Source organism: Hyperolius riggenbachi, chromosome 11 (genome assembly GCF_040937935.1).
Source record: "Hyperolius riggenbachi isolate aHypRig1 chromosome 11, aHypRig1.pri, whole genome shotgun sequence".
Classification (NCBI taxonomy): domain Eukaryota; kingdom Metazoa; phylum Chordata; class Amphibia; order Anura; family Hyperoliidae; genus Hyperolius; species Hyperolius riggenbachi.
Window position 1 is genome coordinate 138,670,524 of NC_090656.1, and position 19,783 is coordinate 138,690,306.

A 19,783-nucleotide genomic window follows, 5' to 3' on the forward strand; every position below is an offset into this window, starting at 1 on the left:
TTTTAGTCTAAAGGGAATAAATATAGTAGTCTACATATCCTTCTCACTTCAGTTGTCTTGTAAAATTCCTAAGCGTTGGCAGTTAAGAGACGAATTTCATGTTACATACTTTTAATCAACAAAATTGTAATATGCAAATTAGAGGAGTCAGAGTCGTGGAGTCGGAGTCGGTGGAATCCTAAACTGAGGAGTTGGAGTCGGTGGATTTTTGGACCGACTCCACAGCCCTGAATCGCATAGCAGTGCATGTCACGGCTGATGGGATTAGTCTGCATACCCGCAGACCCGGAAGCGCCAGCATGCATCTCGCAGAAGTGGAAACGAGCCCTCAAAGTAAAATTGTGCCCAGTTTTGAGAGTCAAGCCTGATAGTTAATTGTGCCCACCCCTTCCTCACCAAGCTGCTCCCAAAAGCTAACTGGTCAATGAGTTACTAATGATGTTAAATTCATGCTAATTTTATAATGGATAACTCCAAGCTACATAATTTTGTTTACAATTAACAAAATTGCACTAACATCAATAAAAAGGACCAACAAGAAACCACACAGAAGATCCTGCCACCAGTTCTTTGATAATTAGACAATGCAGTCTCATGCTCACCATTCCATGACAAAAAATAAATCTGCAGCTTTTCATGTTACAATAGCTGAATATAAGACTATGGCTATCATTCATGAACAGGCTGTCGGTAAACAGAATCAGTGCGGGAAAACACCGCTGGCGGATTTTTAGACTTCTGGGTGGGCATTCATGAAGATGTATCCATGTGCGGAAGCAGTGCGGAGATTCCCCGAACTCAGCTGGCGGTAGGCTTGCGGAGACACGGAAGCTGCCGAGTTGATACATTTCTCCGTGTTCCGCTCTGCTGCAGCTGCCTGGGAGGTCTGTGTGTCTCCATTCACTTACATTGGTATCGCCACATCAGAGTGAGCGGTACTTCCCGACCTTACACCGCTTGCGGTGTTCTTTATGAATGAACATTTTGCTACATTTGTACCGATAATCACCGCACAAGGCGGTGATTTATCACTCTGCTCGGTAGTGTCATTTTTCCATGCGGAAAGAGACTTTATGAATTGCCGAGTGGTCGGTAAAGTCAGCTGTTTTAAGCATTTCCGCATGCGGAAATGCTTTATGAATGATAGCCTATGTTAGGGTTGAGACGACAACAGTTTTGTCCAGATCGCTATGAAAAGTGTAGTCTACAAATTAAAACAAAGTAAACATTTTTCAAGGCATTACTAAATTGTATAATTGCATGTTACTCTCCAAAACCACTGAATTCTTATAGAACTTTTACTTTATAAAAAAAAAACATAGTAAAATGGAGGCTACCTTAGTTAAAAAGTTTATGACATTTTACTTAACAGGCACTATATTCTAATTCCATTTAACAGAATATATTTGCTGTGGCGTATGCCTTTTCACCGTGGCCAGATCACTAAATCGTGAAGACTGAAAATCTGATTAGTCTAATCCAAAATTAATTACATTTTTCTAAAAAATGGTTACCGTACTTGTCTCCAACTGACCGAGGCACTTGATGTACAGTATTTTCTAAATGTGTGCAAATAAATCTATTAAAAACCCTTGTACAGTTAGATTTAAAAAAAATGGTTTTGTAGCAAAAATTCATGTTTTGTAACTATCTGTTCACTTTTGTAATTCCACACCTGTAATGATATTGAAAAAATAAATAACTGTTTGCAGATGTGCATGCTCTGGCCACTTTAAGGCAACCCCAGGCGAGAGGGATAAGGAGACTACCATACTTATTTCCTTTTAAATAATAACAGTTGTCTGTGTTTCTAATACATTTAGCCATAGACCCTGAACAAGCATGCAGCAGATCAGGTACACGGATTCAGCTTTTACTGGGTTAGCCTTATGCTTGTTCCAGGGTTTTGACTCAGACACTACTTATGCCAGAAGATCAGCAGGACTGCCAGGTAACGGTCATTGTTTAGAAGGAAATAAATATGGCAGCCTCCATATCCCTCTCACCTCAGGTTCTCCTTTAAGGCCCCCTTCACACATGCAGGTTAATTTTAAGGAAAAACTGTAATTAAAATGATAGAATGAATTAAACTGCATAATATATACAGTGGCTTGCAAAAGTATTCGGCCGCCTTGAAGTTTTCCACATTTTTCATATTACTGCCACAAACATGAATCGAATTTATTGGAATTCCATGTGAAAGACCAACACAAAGTGGTGTACACGTGAGAAGTGGAACGAAAATCATACATGATTCCAAACATTTTTTACAAATAAATAACTGCAAAGTGGGGTGTGCGTAATTATTCAGCCCCCTGAGTCAATACTTTGTAGAACCACCTTTTGCTGCAATTACAGCTGCCAGGCTTGTAGGGTATGTCTCTACCAGCTTTGAACATCTAGAGACTGAAATCCTTGCCCATTCTTCTTTTCAAAACAGCTCCAGCTCAGTTAGATTAGATAGACAGCGTTTGCGAACAGCAGTTTTCAGATCTTGCCACAGATTCTCGATTGGATTTAGATCTGGACTTTGACTGGGCCATTCTAACACATGGATATGTTGTGTTTTAAACCATTCCATTGTTGCCCTGGCTTTATGTTTAGGGTCGTTGTCCTGCTGGAAGGTGAACCTCCGCCCCAGTCTCAAGTCTTTTGCAGACTCCAAGAGGTTTTCTTCCAAGATTGCCCTGTATTTGGCTCCATCCATCTTCCCATCAACTCTGACCAGCTTCCCTGTCCCTGCTGAAGAGATGCAGCCCCCGAGCATGATGCTGCCACCACCATATTTGACCGTGGGGATGGTGTGTTCAGAGTGATGTGCAGTGTTAGTTTTCCACCACACATAGCGTGTTCTATTTTGGTCTCATCTGACCAGAGCACCTTCTTTAACATGTTTGCTGTGTCTACCACATGGCTTGTGGCAAACTGCAAATTGGACTTCTTATGCTTTTCTGTTAACAATGGCTTTCTTCTTGCCACTCTTCCATAAAAGCCAACGTTATGCAGTGCACGACTAATAGTTGTGCTATGGACAGATTCCCACACCTGAGCTGTAGATCTCTGCAGCTCGTCCAGAGTCACCATGGGCCTCTTGACTGCATTTCTGATCAGCGCTCTCCTTGTTCAGCCTCTGAGTTTAGGTGGAAGGCCTTGTCTTGGAAGGTTTACAGTTGTGCCAAACACCTTCCATTTCTAAATGATCGCTTGAACAGTGCTCCGTGGGTTGTTCAAGGCTTTGGAAATCTTTTTGTAGCTGGATAGTGTACTGGTTAAGGGCTCTGCCTTTGACACAGGAGACCTGGGTTCGAATCTCGGCTCTGCCTGTTTCAGTAAGCCAGCACCTATTCAGTAGGAGACCTTGGGCAAGTTTCCCTAACACTGCTACTGCCTACAGGTGCACTCTATTTAGTCATTAGCACTCATCAGGCAATGTCTATGAGCAACTGACTGCACTCAGTCCAAAGGTGGACACGCCGGCGAGCACTTCCGGTTTGGCCGTCACCGGCCGACAGGCATGGGAACACGAGTGATTGTTCGCGTTCCCAGCCTGTATATCGCCCCCTATGCTGCTATTGCTAGTTGACTTAAGGTTCGCTTTAATAAGTTTGACTTCTGCTGTACTAAACTAACACTCATAGCCTAGAAGAGACTGAAGAGTAACTGTGTTTAAGTCCATGCCTGATTGTACGTTTGAGCAACCCTACCGTATGAGATTGTAATTGCTGTCGAGCGCAGAAGTGCCCCATACACACAATGCAGAGTGGGAAGTCCCGGAGCGGCTAAAAGTATCGTTCGGAACGACTGTTAGTGGTTTTGCTTCACTACAGTGTAAGATTGCAATTGTGCGTGTGTGTGGGGCCTTTGTCATACGTTGGCCTAAAGCGCGCAGCTGACCGAACGTACAAAAACGCCAGTGCGAGTAACTCGACAGCAGAGTGGAAGTGTCTAGCAACAGCTAGTGGTGGCAGTGAGAAGTGTTCTGAGGGGTCACAGCCTTGTTTTAGCTTGACTAAGGCTGCTTCCCCTCTCGATCTGGTCAAACCCGCAGTCGGGAACCGTATACGCAGGCGTGCCGCGGGCCGGTTCCTGACATGGCGCCTCTGTACACCAAGCCTGAAATTGAAAGATGAAATTTTGATTCCACCCTCGGTGGAGGGGTGCTACCCCGTTTCCTATCTACAGAGAGCGACATCTTAAAAACTTGAGTGGGGTCAGGTTCTAATACTCCCCACCTGCACTTGAAGTGGTTGCCTATGGGTAACCCATGTTTGTGAGTATATCTAAATATTTTGCTTTAAACTATAACCAACTTAACAATACTACAACATATTGGGCTCTCGATTTCTCTTTGTTCTTCCAAACATGTGGAAGTATAGTGCATAACCAAAAAGTGTGAAACAACTGAAAATGTGTCATATTCTAGGTTCTTCATATTCTAGGTTCTTCAAAGTAGCCACCTTTTGCTTTGATTACTGCATTGCCTACTCTTGGCATTCTCTCGATGAGCTTCAAGAGGTAGTCAACTGAAATGGTTTTCACGTCACAGGTGTGCCTTGTCAGGTTTAATAAGTGGGATTTCTTGCCTTATAAATGGGGCTGGGACCATCAGTTGTATTGTGGAGAAGTCAGGTGGATACACAGCTGATAGTCCTACTGAATAGACTGTTAGAATGTGTATTATGGCAAGAAAAAGCAGCTAAGTAAAGAAAAACAAGTGGCCATCATTACTTTAAGAAATTAAGGTCAGTCGGTCAGAAAAATTGGGAAAACTTTGAAAGTGTCCCCAAGTGCAGTCTCAAAAACCATCAAACGCTACAAAGAAACTGGCTCACATGCGGACCGCCCCAGGAAAGGAAGACCAAGAGTCACCTCTGCTGCGGAGGATCGCAGGTTAACAGCAGCTTAGATTAGAGACCAGGTCAATGCCACACAGAGTTCTAGCAGCAGACATCTCTAAAACAACTGAAGAGGAGACTGTGTGAATCAGGCCTTCATGGTAGAATATCTGCTAGGAAACCACTGCTAAGGACAGGCAACAAGCAGAAGAGATTTGTTTAGGCTAAATAACACAAGGAATGGACATTAGACCAGTGGAAATCTGAGTCCAAATTTGAGATTTTTGGTTCCAACCACTGTGTCTTTGTGCGACGCAGAAAAGGTGAACGGATGGTCTCTACATGCCTGGTTCCCACGTGAAGCATGGAGGAGGAGGTGTGATGGTGTGGGGGTGCTTTGCTGGTGACACTGTTGGGGATTTATTCAACAATGAAGGCATACTGAACTAGCATGGCTACCACAGCATCTTGCAGCAGCAGGCTATTCCATCCGGTTTGCGTTTAGCTGGACCATTATTTATTTTTCAACAGGACAATGACCCCAAACACACATCCAGGCTGTGTAAGGGCTATTTGACCAGGAAGGAGAGTGATGGGGTGCTGCGAAAGATGACCTGGCCTCCACAGTCACTAGAACTGAACCCAATCGAGATGGTTTGGGGTGAGCAGGACCGCAGAGTGAAGGCAAAAGGCCAAGTACTAAGCATCTCTGGGAACTCCTTTAAGACCGTTGGAAGACCATTTCAGGTGACTACCTCTTGAAGCTCAAGACATACTTTCAGTTGTTTCACACTTTTTGGTTATGTACTATACTTCCACATGTGTTAATTCATAGTTTGGATGCCTTCAATGTGAATCTATAATGTTCATAGTCATGAAAATGAAGAAAAAAAAAAAGTGTAAGTGTGTGTGTGTGTGTGTGTGTGTGTGTGTGTGTACATATATTTAGTCAGTGTTTACCCACTGTAAAATCTTTCCCCTCCAATTTACGTTCTGAAATTTATCATTGGTGGTAACATCTTTAGTTCTGCTAGGTGATCTGTGTGGAATGTTCATAAATCTTCATAACAGAAGCCTAAGTGGACTTGTCGTTCTCCTGCAAATTATCCATAAATTATGTAACCAGTTATGGTGACAAGTTTAAGGCTCCTTGCACAATGGCACAATGCATCGCATGGCGGTAAGCTTCTCCACTGCAAGGGCCATGCAAGTCTATAGAGACTTGCACAAGCGGTGCTCATCAGTGCTGTAGGTTTCTTTCAGGCTTAGAGGATGGATATTGAGAAGCAGAAGAAACAGAACAGACGAGTAAATGTCCTTATAACCACTATGCATCACAGGTGGCTGTGCATTCTACTGAAACGCACGGCACCTGCATTGCTCTCTTGCAGCTGTGATCAGATTCAGTGACACTGAAGCAGGAGTCACACTTAAATGAATTGCACACAGCTTTCTTGCATGCAGAATCACAGTGGATGTCACAGCCAGTGTTAATAGTACGCAAAGGGTCCGCACACTTGGGTAGAATCAAGTGGTTCTTTTATCATCTCAAACACCCAATATTTATACGGTCACCAACTTCCGTTTTGGGGCCACGACAGATCCCCTTTGTTAAGGTACATGTTAATCAATCAATGGGCTGGAGGACATTTAGTGTGATATGCAGGGAAAAACAACAAACTCAAAAACAACAAACTGTCATGGAAAACTGTGGGTATTTTCCAAAAAGCAAGTATGAACTCTCCCTGAGAGGTACACACCGTTGGTGTGGGCAAAAAGCGTACAACAGTGTGTTCAGCAAATACATTGTTGAGCAAGGCATAAATGGAAATGTCAGTGCAGCATTCACACTTTTTGACATCCCTGCATACTATATACTGTACTATACAAGTACAAGGTCAAAAAAAACTTCTAGACTGATGCATTTTGGTAATTGTTATTCTAACAAGTTTGTGCTACATTAAAATCAATACATAAAAACAGAACAAGATTTCGGTGTAGTAGAATTTGTTAGGGCTGGTTCAGACGGACGTTTGGAGGCGTCGCGTTCGTTGGCGTCGCGGCGGCAAAGCGTTCGGGCTTTCAGCAGCGTTTGCATTGCGCTCGGATGCGGTCGCGTTTTTTCTTCCCCTAGGGGAACATTACCCGTCGCGGTTAACCGCCCCTGGAAGCAACATGTAGCTTCCAGGGGCTCCTTGAACGCCAGTGAAAATCGGGACCCGAACGCCGCGTTCGTGTAAACGCGCATGAAAGCTTGGTACAAACGCTCCCATTCACTTGAATGGGAGCGTTTAACGCCAAGCCCCGAACGCTGGCAGTAAACGCTGCACAAACGTCCGTCTGAACCAGCCCTTATGTATAATATAATGAATTGGTCTCTATGATCTTAACACTTTTGCAAGTAGCCAATGTAAATGAAGCAATGACTCCCATTTGTAAATATTTCTTGAAAGGCTTTCACACTAACTAGCCTTTTTGCAATTAAATATAATTAACTTTCAATTATCCAAAAGCGGACAATAAATTCAAGCAGGGCTGTGGAGTCGGTCCAAAAATCCACCGACTCCGACTCCTCAGTTTAGGATTCCACCGACTCCGACTCCGACTCCACGACTCCGACTCCTCTAATTTGCATATTACAATGTTGTTGATTAAAAGTATGTAACATGAAATTCGTCTCTTAACTGCCAACGCTTAGGAATTTTACAAGACAACTGAAGTGAGAAGGATATATAGACTACTATATTTATTCCCTTTAGACTAAAACTAGTCCTTGGTAAGAGTACTTGTAAAAGGTATAAACCGGAACAAAGAACATCTATCAGGCCCTAGGCAATGTAAGTGTGGGTACATGTAAGAGTGATGTGCAGGTACTCTGCAGGGGAAGGAGGAGATTGTAACAGACAACACCTCTGTGTTCAATGTGCACAACATTCTCAGTGGATTCCCTGCAGCTCTGTGGGGAGTGCATATGTAGAGTATAGTACTACTGTGTAACAAAGTAAACCTGAGGCAGATTAAATTAAAGTTTTATACATACCTGGGGCTTCCTCCAGCCGCCTTCAGGATAATCAGTCCCTCGTTGTCCTCCTCCACCACCTGGATCTTCTGCTATGAGTCCAGGTACTTGAGCCAGTCAGGCGTAGTGCGCATGCACACACTCCGCCGCCAGGAGCATACTACACCTGTGTAGCACTATTGCGCAGGTGCAGAACGTTCTTGGCTGTGGGAGCTGCATGCGGCTGGACAGCGCTGACTGGCTGAATTACCAGGACTCATAGCAGAAGATCCGTGTGGTGGAGGACAGCGAGGGACTGATTAGCCTGAAGGGGGCTGGAGAAAGCCCCAGGTATGTATAAAACTTTACTTTTCATCCGTCTCAGTTACCCTTTAATTTGTAGTCACCAAACCAAATTTTAATAACATATCAAATTATTTGATTTCATGAAAAAAAGGGAGTGCATACATTTGCATAAATCAGCATCAATGCAGAATTATTTCCATCTCGTTGACCATCTCTATTAGTGACACAGCTACACATCAGGCTTTATTCTTACAGCATAGATGTTATTTAGTATATATAAGAGATTCCTGTGTACACATCACATATACAGTCACAATCAGATATGTATATCTGACTTTAAAAATATGAGGACTGCTTTATTGAAGCAGCACAAGTAACTAATTTTGATTGGTTTATTTTATTTTTGTGGACTAAGCACAGCTATTACTGTATATATACTGTATATATACATAATTTTTAATGACTATTATCTGAGAAATAGAACATTTTATCATTTTTTCTATTTTAATTACAGTTACAAATTCATTAGGAGTCGGAGTCGGTGCATTTTTTCCCGACTCCGACTCCAGGCACCCAAAATTGCCCGACTCCACCTCCACAGCCCTGAATTCAAGCCCCTTTTGCAGCCCTAGCAAAAGTGCTGCCTGTGCTGTTAGGAGTACAGATGCTACAGGACTATCCAAAAACAAACCACTTTATAGCTATAGGCCCATATGTAATTTCATCTGCAATCTGTTAGCCCATATAGCCATGCTGTTGAGAACCTGTTGTGAAATGTCACCATCCCGCTTAGGATTTATAATTCTGCATAATTTTGATCTGCAAATATGGCAACTTTACTCTATTTCATCTTCTGATCATTAACCTCCTTGGCGGTGTGACCCCCCGGAGGGCGCCGCTCAGAATTTGGGCCGATCTTCAGAATTGTTTTTTTTAAAACACTTGCTGCGTGGTGGGGACGTTTGCCGCCGCCACTCGTCGCCGATGCGCCGCTAAACACAGAGCCCCTACCGAGACCCCTGCGCAGCCTGGCCAATCAGTGCCAGGCAGCACTGAGGGGTGGATCGGAACTCCGCCATCCGTCACGATGTCAATGAAGTCATCGCGATCGTCGTCATGGCGACGGGGGAAGCCCTAAAGGGAATCCCGTTCAGAACGGGATTTCCTTATGGGTAATAGCGTCGGCGGCGATCGGAGGGGTGGGGGGATGCGGAAGGGAGGGGGGCATCATGTAGCTAGTGCTAGGCTAGCTACATGATTTAGAAAAAAATATTCAAATAAATAGTGGTGCGCATCCACTCTGGCGCAAACAATAGAATGCCAAGGTGGTTAATAGATTTGACTTAGTACTAACCCTTGCAGTTCCCCACTGTGAACAGTTTCTCATTTTGAATATGACCCATTTATCACAGCTTTGTCGTCTGTCCCTTAACCAGTTCTCTATCCACAAACACATTATCACCTAGTCCCTGTATCCTCAGCTTCTGCACCAGGTTATTGTGGGGAACACTGTCAAAAGCCTTTGCAAGGTCCAAGTACACTACATCTACAGCTTTCCCAAGTTCTAAATTTGCATTGCCCACTTCATACAAGCTGAGCATGTTAGTGAGACAAGACCTGTGTCTTTAGTAAACTCATGCTGATGAGATGAAAGGAGATTATTCTGTGCTATAAAATCTTGTATAGCATTTTTTAGAAGAACTTCAAACCGTTTACACACAACTGACGTTAAGCTTACAGGTCTACAGTTTCAGCGGGACACTGCGCATATGGAAGTGCGACCTTTTACATACTATTGCCGGTGCATAATATGAGCAGAACGGATGGCTCGTTACTGTGGTGGCTACATGAGTAAAAACTCCTACGGGTGGGGGAGCCAGGGAATAGCCTGCAATGCTGTTTTACACCTGGCATCACCTATCAACATGGACTATTCCAGTGCCCTGTCGCCGTCAGTGTGTCCTCAGGACTCACTGTCTTACATAAACAGGTAGATAAAAATTACAGCACACAAAAAATATATGCAGACTCCTTTATTTACATTTATTTTACATTCATTAAAGATGTGTTCTCAAAAATGTAATCTTTGATAAAATTCCTTTAACCTCCCTGGCGGTAAGCCCGAGCTGAGCTCGGGCTATGCCGCGCAGGAGGATTTCTCCGGCTCTACTGGGGCGATTCGCCCCATTCAAAGTGCTTTGCTAGCCGCGCGCACAGCTTGATCGCCGCCGCTCTGCGGCGATCGCCCGCATGCAGCGGCGAAAGAGCCCCCCCGCCAGAGCCCTGCGCTGCCCGGAACCAATGAGTGACAGGCGACAGGAGAAGCCAAACAGGGGAACGCGTTTGCTATTAGTGCCGGCGACGATCGCACTAGAGGGACACATGCGCCCTCTAGTGGTGTTTCATGTAGCTACCACTCTGGTAGCTTTACATGAAACAAAAAAAAAAAAAAACAAAAAAAAAAAGGATTTTTGCCCATTTGGCAAAAAAAATTAACCGCCAGGGAGGTTAAGGACCACGGGCTTAAATCCCCTTAGTGACCAGGCCACTTTTTACAAAATAGGCAACTGCAGCTTTAAGCCTAGCTGCAGAGCCGTTCAACTCCTCACACAAATGATTTCCACCCTCCCTCTTTCTGCCCACCAACAGAGATTTCTGTTGGTGGGCGAGGATCGCTCCCAGGATTTTTTTTTGGTAAAGATTTCATTATTTTTATAATATGTGTATTTATATCTTTATTTACCCTACCCTTCTCCCACCAGCCAATCAGTGCGATCGGCTGTCATAGGCTTCAGCTTATGACAGCGGATCACTTCCCTGCCGCCCAGGGGGGGACAGCAGTGTCACACGGCTGTCCCCAGTGCAGTGCTGCCGTGGATCGCAGCTGTACATAGTAAATAGACGTCGGTTAATCTAACCGGCACAGTAAATAGACGGCTGTTAATCTAACCGGCGATCGCCACTGGGAGACTGATGAGGGAGGGGAGCGGAGCCATCCAAGCGGAGATGCGCACTCCTGCAAATACCCACCCCAGGACTTTACGCTGATCGGCGTTAGGCGGCTAGTAGTTACACAAGAACACCAGTCATAGGGAACTGCACCGCTCGAAAGAAAATTGTGGAAAATGAGGTAAAGTGGTCTATCAATAACTGAACTTAATGTCCTTAAAGTGAATGGGAACCCATAATTAAATAAAGTCAGATACTCACCTAAGGAGAGGGAGGTTGTGGGTCCCATAGAGCATTCCCTCTCCTCTCCTGATCCCAGTTATTGCGCGGGCTCCCCCGTAGCGGTATTCGACCGTTTCGGTCAAATACCGCTGTTTCCCCACCGAAGGGAGGCTTCGGAAATGCTTCGGGAGCCCGTGTGCTCCCGAAGACGGGCCGCTCTGGAGCCACCTGTCTTCGGGAGGACCTGGCTCCTGAAGACTTCCAAAGTTCTCTCTGGTGCGGGATTTGAACGGGGGAGCCAGCGCAGCACCGAGGGCACCGGGAGAGGAGTGGCAAGTATATGACTTTTAATTACGGATTTCTATTGGCTTTAAAACTAAGGGGTGGATGCCACCTGGGCCAAGTGCTTTATCTATCTTGATTTTATCTAAGCATGCCTTCAGACCTTCCTGTGTTAAGCCTGGTACACACCAAGTAATTTCCCATCAGATAAATCGGTCAAATAGATAATTTCCAACAGGTCCAATCTGATTTCCGATCATTTTTCTGATCGATTTGCATAGAAGTGGTCAGAGAAATGATCAGAAATCGACCCATCTGATGGGAAATTGCATGATGTGTACCAGGCATTAGGCAATTCACGTTAAATGTGGTAGATTGGGAATTTTACAATTAAAGTTCCCTGCCTGATCTTTTAAGTGCCTGTTTCCACTAGAGCGAATCTGCATGCGTTTCTGCATGCAGATTCGCATAACCAATATAAATCAATGGGCCTGTTTCCACTTGTCAGAAATTCTGTGCGGTGGACTGTGCAGAAGAAGTCTGCACAGCAGAGCCATCAGAATTCGCACACCGCAAGGCTAGTGTGCGATTCACCTGTAATGTATTGAATAGGAAATTCACCTGCATTTTCACTATGCACATTTTTTAATGCGAATTCGCTTAAGGTTTTCGCTTAAAATCAATGTAAAAGCACACAGGCACTGACATGGTTAAATTTGCATACTTACAAACAGATGCGAATTTTAACGCGTTCGCATTAAAATTCGCAAACATGTACGAATTTGCATCTGCTTGCGAATTTGTTTTCCGCAACGGAATTGTACCGCACTAGTGGAAACGGGCCCTAAGAGTCCTACATGCTCAAATTTTTTTCTTTTGAATTTATATATTTGCAAAACTTTTTGGGATTTAACTTTGCCACTGTGTCCTTGCCCTGTAATTTACTATCCCAGTCTACCAGACTTAGTTAAAGTCTCTGAGATTATTAGATAAAAACAAGGAACACAAAGAGCCCCAATAGTGTAATGTGTACTGGTAAATGGTTATTAAATAGAGTAAATATTAATACTCACAAACCAGGGTTACCATTAGGCAACCGCTGTAAAGGCAGGTGGGGAGATTTTCCTGACCCCACTCAGGAAGAAGAAGTCGCTCTCTGTAGATGAGAAAAAGGGGGTTCAACCCTCCACCTAGGGTGGGCTCAATATTATGCAGGAGAACAGAGGCGCCAAAAGGATAAAAGGAAGCTAAATGAGCTTAAAAACCAAATTCTTGGTAAACAGAGGAGGTAGTGGTGAACTTACCTCCACCAAGTAGACACACAACGACTGTAGTAAAGACAGTCAATATATTTTATTTATGAACTCCAAATATGCAACGCGTTTCGCAGGTTTGATCCCGCTTCATCAGGCAATAACAACGGAGCAATAGCATATGTGGTCAGTAGAAGAGCCAGGCACCTCTGTATCTGAGATCATTAGGGCTAAGTTCACACGGGGCGCTTTGGTAGCATTTTGCGAATCGCTGGTGATCAACAAATAGCTGTTTTTTCACTGTACAGGAAAGCGACATAGGAGTTATTGCGTCTTGTGATTCTATAACACTGAAATGCAATCGCTCCAAAATCGCTTCAAAAATGCTGCATGCACAATCAGCAAATCGCTAATCACTGGCAATCACTACAGTGTGAACACTACCATTGACTTGCATTTGCAGCAGCATTTTGCTGATCGCCAGTGATCAACAAATCGCTGAAAAAAATCGCCCAGTGTGAACTAGCCCTAAGGCTCTGTTCACACCTAAACCACGATTAACGCAGCAAAAAAAAAAAAAAATCACTGGACATTGTAGCAGTTTGGGAGCGATCGCGATTAGCGGTTCTATACATGCTAATTGCGATCGCTCCTGAATCTCCTGCAAACCGCTGCATGTAACACGTTTGCGTTTTAACGCTAACCGCAAACACGGCAGTGAGAACACTGCCATAGTGTTACATGTGCTAGCAGTTTTTAAAAACTGCTAGCGGTTTGCCTTGAGAGGGCATCAATTCCCGCTCAAGTGTGAATGGAGTTAGTTTTTCTATAATTCATAGAGGTAATGCAGTGTTCTCCCCAGGCACTTTTAGCCGGGTGCTCCACCCGGCTAGTTTTGGTGACCACCCGGCTGTCACCGGCTCACTTCCTCCTGTGCTGTAAGTAGAGTTGCTCACAGAAGCACTGGCCCTGCATTCTCATCTCGCCCCACCCGGCTACTATTTCATGCCACCCGGCTGGAAAAAAAATTCTGGGGAGAACACTAATGTAATGGTCTTGTAATGTTGAAAAAAAAATCTCACTATGATTTGTTTTAAAAAAAAAATCCCAGTTGGATAATTGAAATCGTCCATAACTATGACCTCATGTTTGCTTGCAGCTTGTTCAATCTGCTGCAGTAGTGGTCTTTCTTCCATGCCATTTCCAGCATGGACACTAAGGCTGCTTTCACAGTGAGACGTTACAGGCGCACGTTAGAGCAGCCTGTAACGCAACCCACCGCACAGCAATGAAAAATCAATGGGCTGTTCACAGTGCCCACGTTGCGTTACATTGTAACGCAGCACTTTTAAAGAAAGTGCTGCATGCTGTATGTTATAGCAGCTTTAGCCGTGTCAGGCTGTTTGCACATGCTCCGTGATGTGTTTTGTTTTTTTTAAACTTTGGGGCAGGAGAGGAGGCGGGTAGAGTCCGCTATTGCGGCCAGCCACATGGCTAATAAATATGCACTGCAGTGTTTACTTCCTGGAGCGGCCGCTTATTGGCTGGCGGGACCACGTGATGCGGAGTGTTCCGCACATGCATCAAAAAGTGCGCATCATGGACGCATCAAGAGCCGCTTAACACGACTCTATGTAGCGTCCTCCAACACCATGCATTGCGTTAGGGGTACGTTATGCGACCTTAACGTCGCATATAACGCAACGTCTTGGTGTGAAAGTAGCCTTAAGGCTGGTTCACACTGCAAGAGCTTTTTTAAGCGCTTGAGATTTTAAAAGCTCTTGCTAATGTAGTTGCTTTGAGTTTGTTCTCACTTGAGCAATGTAATTTTATAAAAATAACCCATAGCATTAGCAAGAGCTTTTCAAATCACTAGAGCTACAAACAAAAACAAAAAACACCTCTTGCAGTGTGAACGAGGTCTTTACACACACAGTCACATACACACACACAGTCACATACACACACACACACAGTCACATACACATACACAGTCACAGTCTTTAGCCATGTCTTCCTTTATAACTAGAGATAAGGAGGATTTAAGGCTCCCTGCACACTTAAAATATGATTTGTGATTCCAATTCGCAATTCCGATTTTCCCTGAATGCTATCAACAGGAAAAGGCAGAAAAAACGCAGCATACAGTAACTATTAAAAATCAGAAATCGGAATTGCATGTAAAAAATTATTACAAATTGGAATCGGATAAATGTGCAGGGGGCCTTACAAACCCTCCTTTTTTATTTGGTCTTTCTTTACTAAAGACAGTGTCACCCTCCAAATTTACCATCCAAGTCTGTTATTCCCACAATATCAGTCTTTTTCTTTATGTGTCATCAGCAACTCAAGTTCATCCATTCTATTTGACATGCTTCTAGCATTGGTTAGCATAGTATTTGATATTACTACAGATGGCCCGAACCTCCAATTTTCAGTTCGCGAACTTCTGCAAACGTTCGCGAACATGCAAACTTTCGCAAACCACAATAGACTTCAATGGGGAGGCGAACTTTGAAAACTAGAAACATTTATGCTGGCCACAAAAGTGATGATAAAGATGTTTCAAGGGGTCTAACACCTGGAGGGGGCATGGCGGAGTGGTATACACGCCAAAAGTCCCCGGGAAAAATCAGGATTTGACGCACAGCAGCGTTTTAAGGGCAGAAATCACACTGCATGCTAAATTGGAGGCCTAAAGTGCTTTAAAGAGAATCTGTATTGTTAACCACTTAACCGCCGCCTGTACGAATTTCTCCTTCCCTTTTTCCATCCTTTAACCCCCAGGGACGGAGAAATCCGTACTTTCCGCGTTCCCGACGCTGTCCGCGCTCCCGCTCGTAAACACGCCGCCCGCCGCTAGTAAACACGCCGCCGCCCGCTCGCCCGGAGATCAATGAACGGGAAAATCCATTCCCGCTCGTTGATCTAAGCCCCAAAATGATCCGCTGCTCTCCTATGGGCAGCGCGATCATTGTGAGAAAAAACTCACGTGTCCAGCCTCCTTATACTTCCTCCAAGCTTCCGGAAGGAAGCTTGGAGGTCGCATTAAAACAAAAAGTTACTGTGGCCATCTTGTGGCCAAATAGTAAACTACACCCTACACATTTTTCACATAGAAATAAATTAGGGTTACACAAAAAATTAACTCATTACCTCCCACACTCCCCATTTTTTTTTTTTTTTTTGTAATTAAAAAAAAATAAAAAAATTTACAATTAAAAAAAATACATAAATAGTTACCTTAGGGACTGAACTTTTTAAATATTTATGTCAGGAGGGTACAACACTGTTACTTTATAAACTATGGGCTTGTAATTAGGGATGGACGCAAAACTGAAAAAAATGCACCTTTATTTCCAAATAAAATATTGGCGCCAAACATTGTGATAGGGACATAATTTAAATGGTTTTATAACCGGGACAAAAGGGCAAATAAATTTCATGGGTTTTAATTACAGTAGCATGCATTATTTAAAAACTATAATGGCCGAAAACTGAAAAATAATTATTTTTTTCCCCACATTTTTCCTATTTTCCCATTAAAACACATTAAGAAAAAAATAATTCTTGGCATAATGTCCCACCTAAAGAAAGCCTAATTGGTGGCAGAAAAAACAAGATATAGTTCATTTCATTGCGATAAGTAATGATAAAGTTATAGACGAATGAATGGAAGGAGCGCTGAAAGGTGAAAATTGCTCTGGTGCTCAGGGGGTAAAACCCCTCAGTGGTGAAGTGGTTAAAATCGCACAAAAGTAAACATACCAGTGTGTTAGGGGACACCTCCTATTACCATCTGTCACAATTTTGCCGCTCCCCGCCGCATTAATGGTCAAAAACAGTTTTAAAAAGTTTGTTTATAAACAAACAAAATGGCCACCAAAACAGGAATTAGATTGATGTACAGTATGTCCACACATAGAAAATAAATCCGTACACAAGCAGGCTGTATACAGCCTTCCTTTTGAATCTCAAAAGATCATTTGTGTGTTTACCTTCTGTCCCCTGCTTCTCTCATGCACTGAAGTGACAGGTTTCCTGCAGACAGCTCTGCCTGTGCCTGTGTTTGTAATTCCTCAGTATGTGTCAGCCAGCTACTTTCACAGCCTAACAGAGGAGGATTTTTATCCAGCTCTCTTCTATCACTGATAAGATAGCAGAGACGCTGCTGGCTTATGTAAATACACACACACTGGAGTGTGCAGAGAGGGGCCTGGAGACTGTGCATAAACAGACCAGCATGGAAGAGTTGGCAGCCTTCCAGACACAGGCCGACAAGTCTGACAGGGAAAAGATACATTGATTTATTACAGAGACAGTTATAGTAGAAAGTGCTGCTGTAAGGCAGAGCACATTAGAACAGCTTTAGAAACTTGTAGGATGGTAGAAAAAACGTTGTAATTTTTGGTACAGAGTCTCTTTAAAACATCTTGCATGTGTATACATCAATCAGGGAGTGTAATTAGTGTACTGCTTCACACTGACACACCAAACTCACTGTGTAACGAACCGCAAACAGCTGTTTGTGTAGTGATGGCCGTGCTGGACTGGTACGCACCATGGCCAGAGTGCAGGCCATGGCGGTTTTCAAGCCCATATGGTCGGGCTGAGGTAGTATAATTCTAGTAGTTGGAAAAAATGGTGATAGAAAAGATAAGATGTCCACATACAGCTCAGTTTAAATGGGTAGAAGTTAACACTTTCCCATATTTCAGGAGTAGAAAAAAAAATAGGTTGCTATTTACATTTTGCCTCACTGTGTTCCACAGACTGAGTTGCCGAAACTATGAAGGGAAGGGATATTTCCCCAACAAAATTCCTGGCAGAAACCAAAAACAGAGATTTAGAACTCTCCTCCATGAATCAAACACTTAACATTTTATTTGAAGTTCCACTTTAAAAAGGTCACTGAACGAGCTTGAGAATCATGGCTGCTGGAATGTCAGATTTTCTCCATACCAGAAAACATAACCAAGAAGTGATTCAGGTAGCCCCACATTTATTTAATAATTTATTTTTCACAGCAGGGAGGCTACAAATCTCCACAATGAAAGCCTCTCGTATACGGCTTAACATTATCACCTGCCCAGATTTTATACAACAAAAGTTTAAAGTGAACCTGCAAGTTGTCCGTTCCAGTTCAACTCAAGGCACACATAGCTAAACAGCTGAAAAACAGGTTATTTTGTGAAACGCCTTTTCTTCAGTTGTAATTGTGCTCATCATTACTATGTGCTCACTATTTTTGAACCCCCATTTCCTATTTCTCCCCTCTGCAGCTTAAAGGGGAACTGAAGAGAGAGGTATATGGAGGCTGTCCTGTTTATTTCCTTTTAATTAATACCAGTTGCCTGGCAGCCCTGCTGGGTCTATTTCTCTGCAGTAGTATCTGATTAAAACCAGAAACAAGCATGCAGCTAGTCTTGTCAGATCAGACTTATAAGTCTGAACCACTGAAACACCTGATCTGCTGCATGCTTGTTCAGGGGCTATGGCTAATAGTATTAGAGGCAGAGGATCAGCAGGGCTGCCAGGCAACTGGTATTATCTAAAAGGAAATAAACATGACAGCCTCCATATACCTCTCTCTTCAGTTCCCCTTTAAAGAACACATGAAATATGCAGAAAATGGTACCTGCCATCTTTATTCTCTTTGGCTCAAATCCAAACTGCATACTATATGCAATAACTCAGAAAGCTAACACATCATTGTTTATCTCTAGTCACTGTCTATAAAAGATAGTAGGCAACTGTCACTTCCATATCTGTCCTACAATGGCTGCTTGTGGCATAAGTCAAATGTGAGTGTTCTGTCCCAATTCTGCTAGATCCTTAAGCAGTTTTTGTTACAGTCAACTATGAAATCCTGTTAAGCAGGATGCCGGACAGGAGTATGGTATTGATGGTTTAGTTCAGGGGTCCCCAAACTTTTTCAGTCAAGGGATGGCTCAACATACTTCAGACTGCTGGGGGGCCAGAAAATAAAATGTTGAAAAACATTACATTGAATCTAGGTAACGATCCCCCCCCCCCCCAATCATGCCCTGAGGAGAACTCCCAGCAGCAGCCATTAAGTCATGTGGCGCCCAAAGAACACCTTTGTGCACTAGGGAAGCATACCCAGTTGGACAGCAATGTCACCTGAGGCAGAATTGGATTGGAAGCCAGCGAATGACTGCTCGCTGGCTTCTACTATATGTGGATGGGTGGTGCCGGTGCTGCTATTCTATATGCGGGCCGCCGATATTTAAAGGTGCAGTCAGCTGCATCTGTAAGTTATACATTTTGTGCTTGGGGGCCAGTGAAAAAGCCCTGGGAGGCCGCATTCGTAGTTTTAGGACCACTTATAAATATAGTTATACAAGGATCCGGATCCACTTTGGCTGCCAAACAGAATGGATATATTTGGAGGCTTTCCATATTCAACACTGTATTGATAAATTATGGTGTGTTTCAGGGAACAGTCCTGCATCCTTTGTTATACAGAATGTGCATGCTATCACTCTGGTGAAGTCATCCAAAACATGGCCTGATGTACCACTGCCATGCTGATGACAGTCCGCTACATTTTCTACATTTTGGAAAGGCCAAACCCTTAACCTTAAACACTTGCTTAACCAAGCTACAGGAGTGGATGAATGACAATTGAGCAAAACCAAGCAGTGACAACAGTGGCATTCTTGTCAGTTGTGAGCACTTAGCAGCAAAACAGTACCACTGAGCTCTGACCAGGTGTGCTGCTTGGGATTATTACTTGATTGGGAGCTAGACTTCCGAAATCAAATCTCTACTGTACCTCATCCTCCCAGAAGATCTTGCCAACCCTAGTTTACACCTTCTTCAAATCTCAGCTGGACTATTGCAAAGCTCTTTACGAAGACCTCTTAAATAAGGACCTGCATAACCTGCAGTTAGTACATAACGCCAGTGTCAAG

The 19,783-nt window shown here is 43.6% G+C and overlaps 1 protein-coding gene across 8 annotated transcripts in view; it reads right to left on the minus strand.

The window, feature by feature from the left end:
- Nucleotides 1-19,783, minus strand: part of MARK2 (microtubule affinity regulating kinase 2) — a 254,327-nt gene that overhangs the window by 138,206 nt on the left and 96,338 nt on the right. The gene's annotated exons all lie outside the window — the stretch shown is intronic.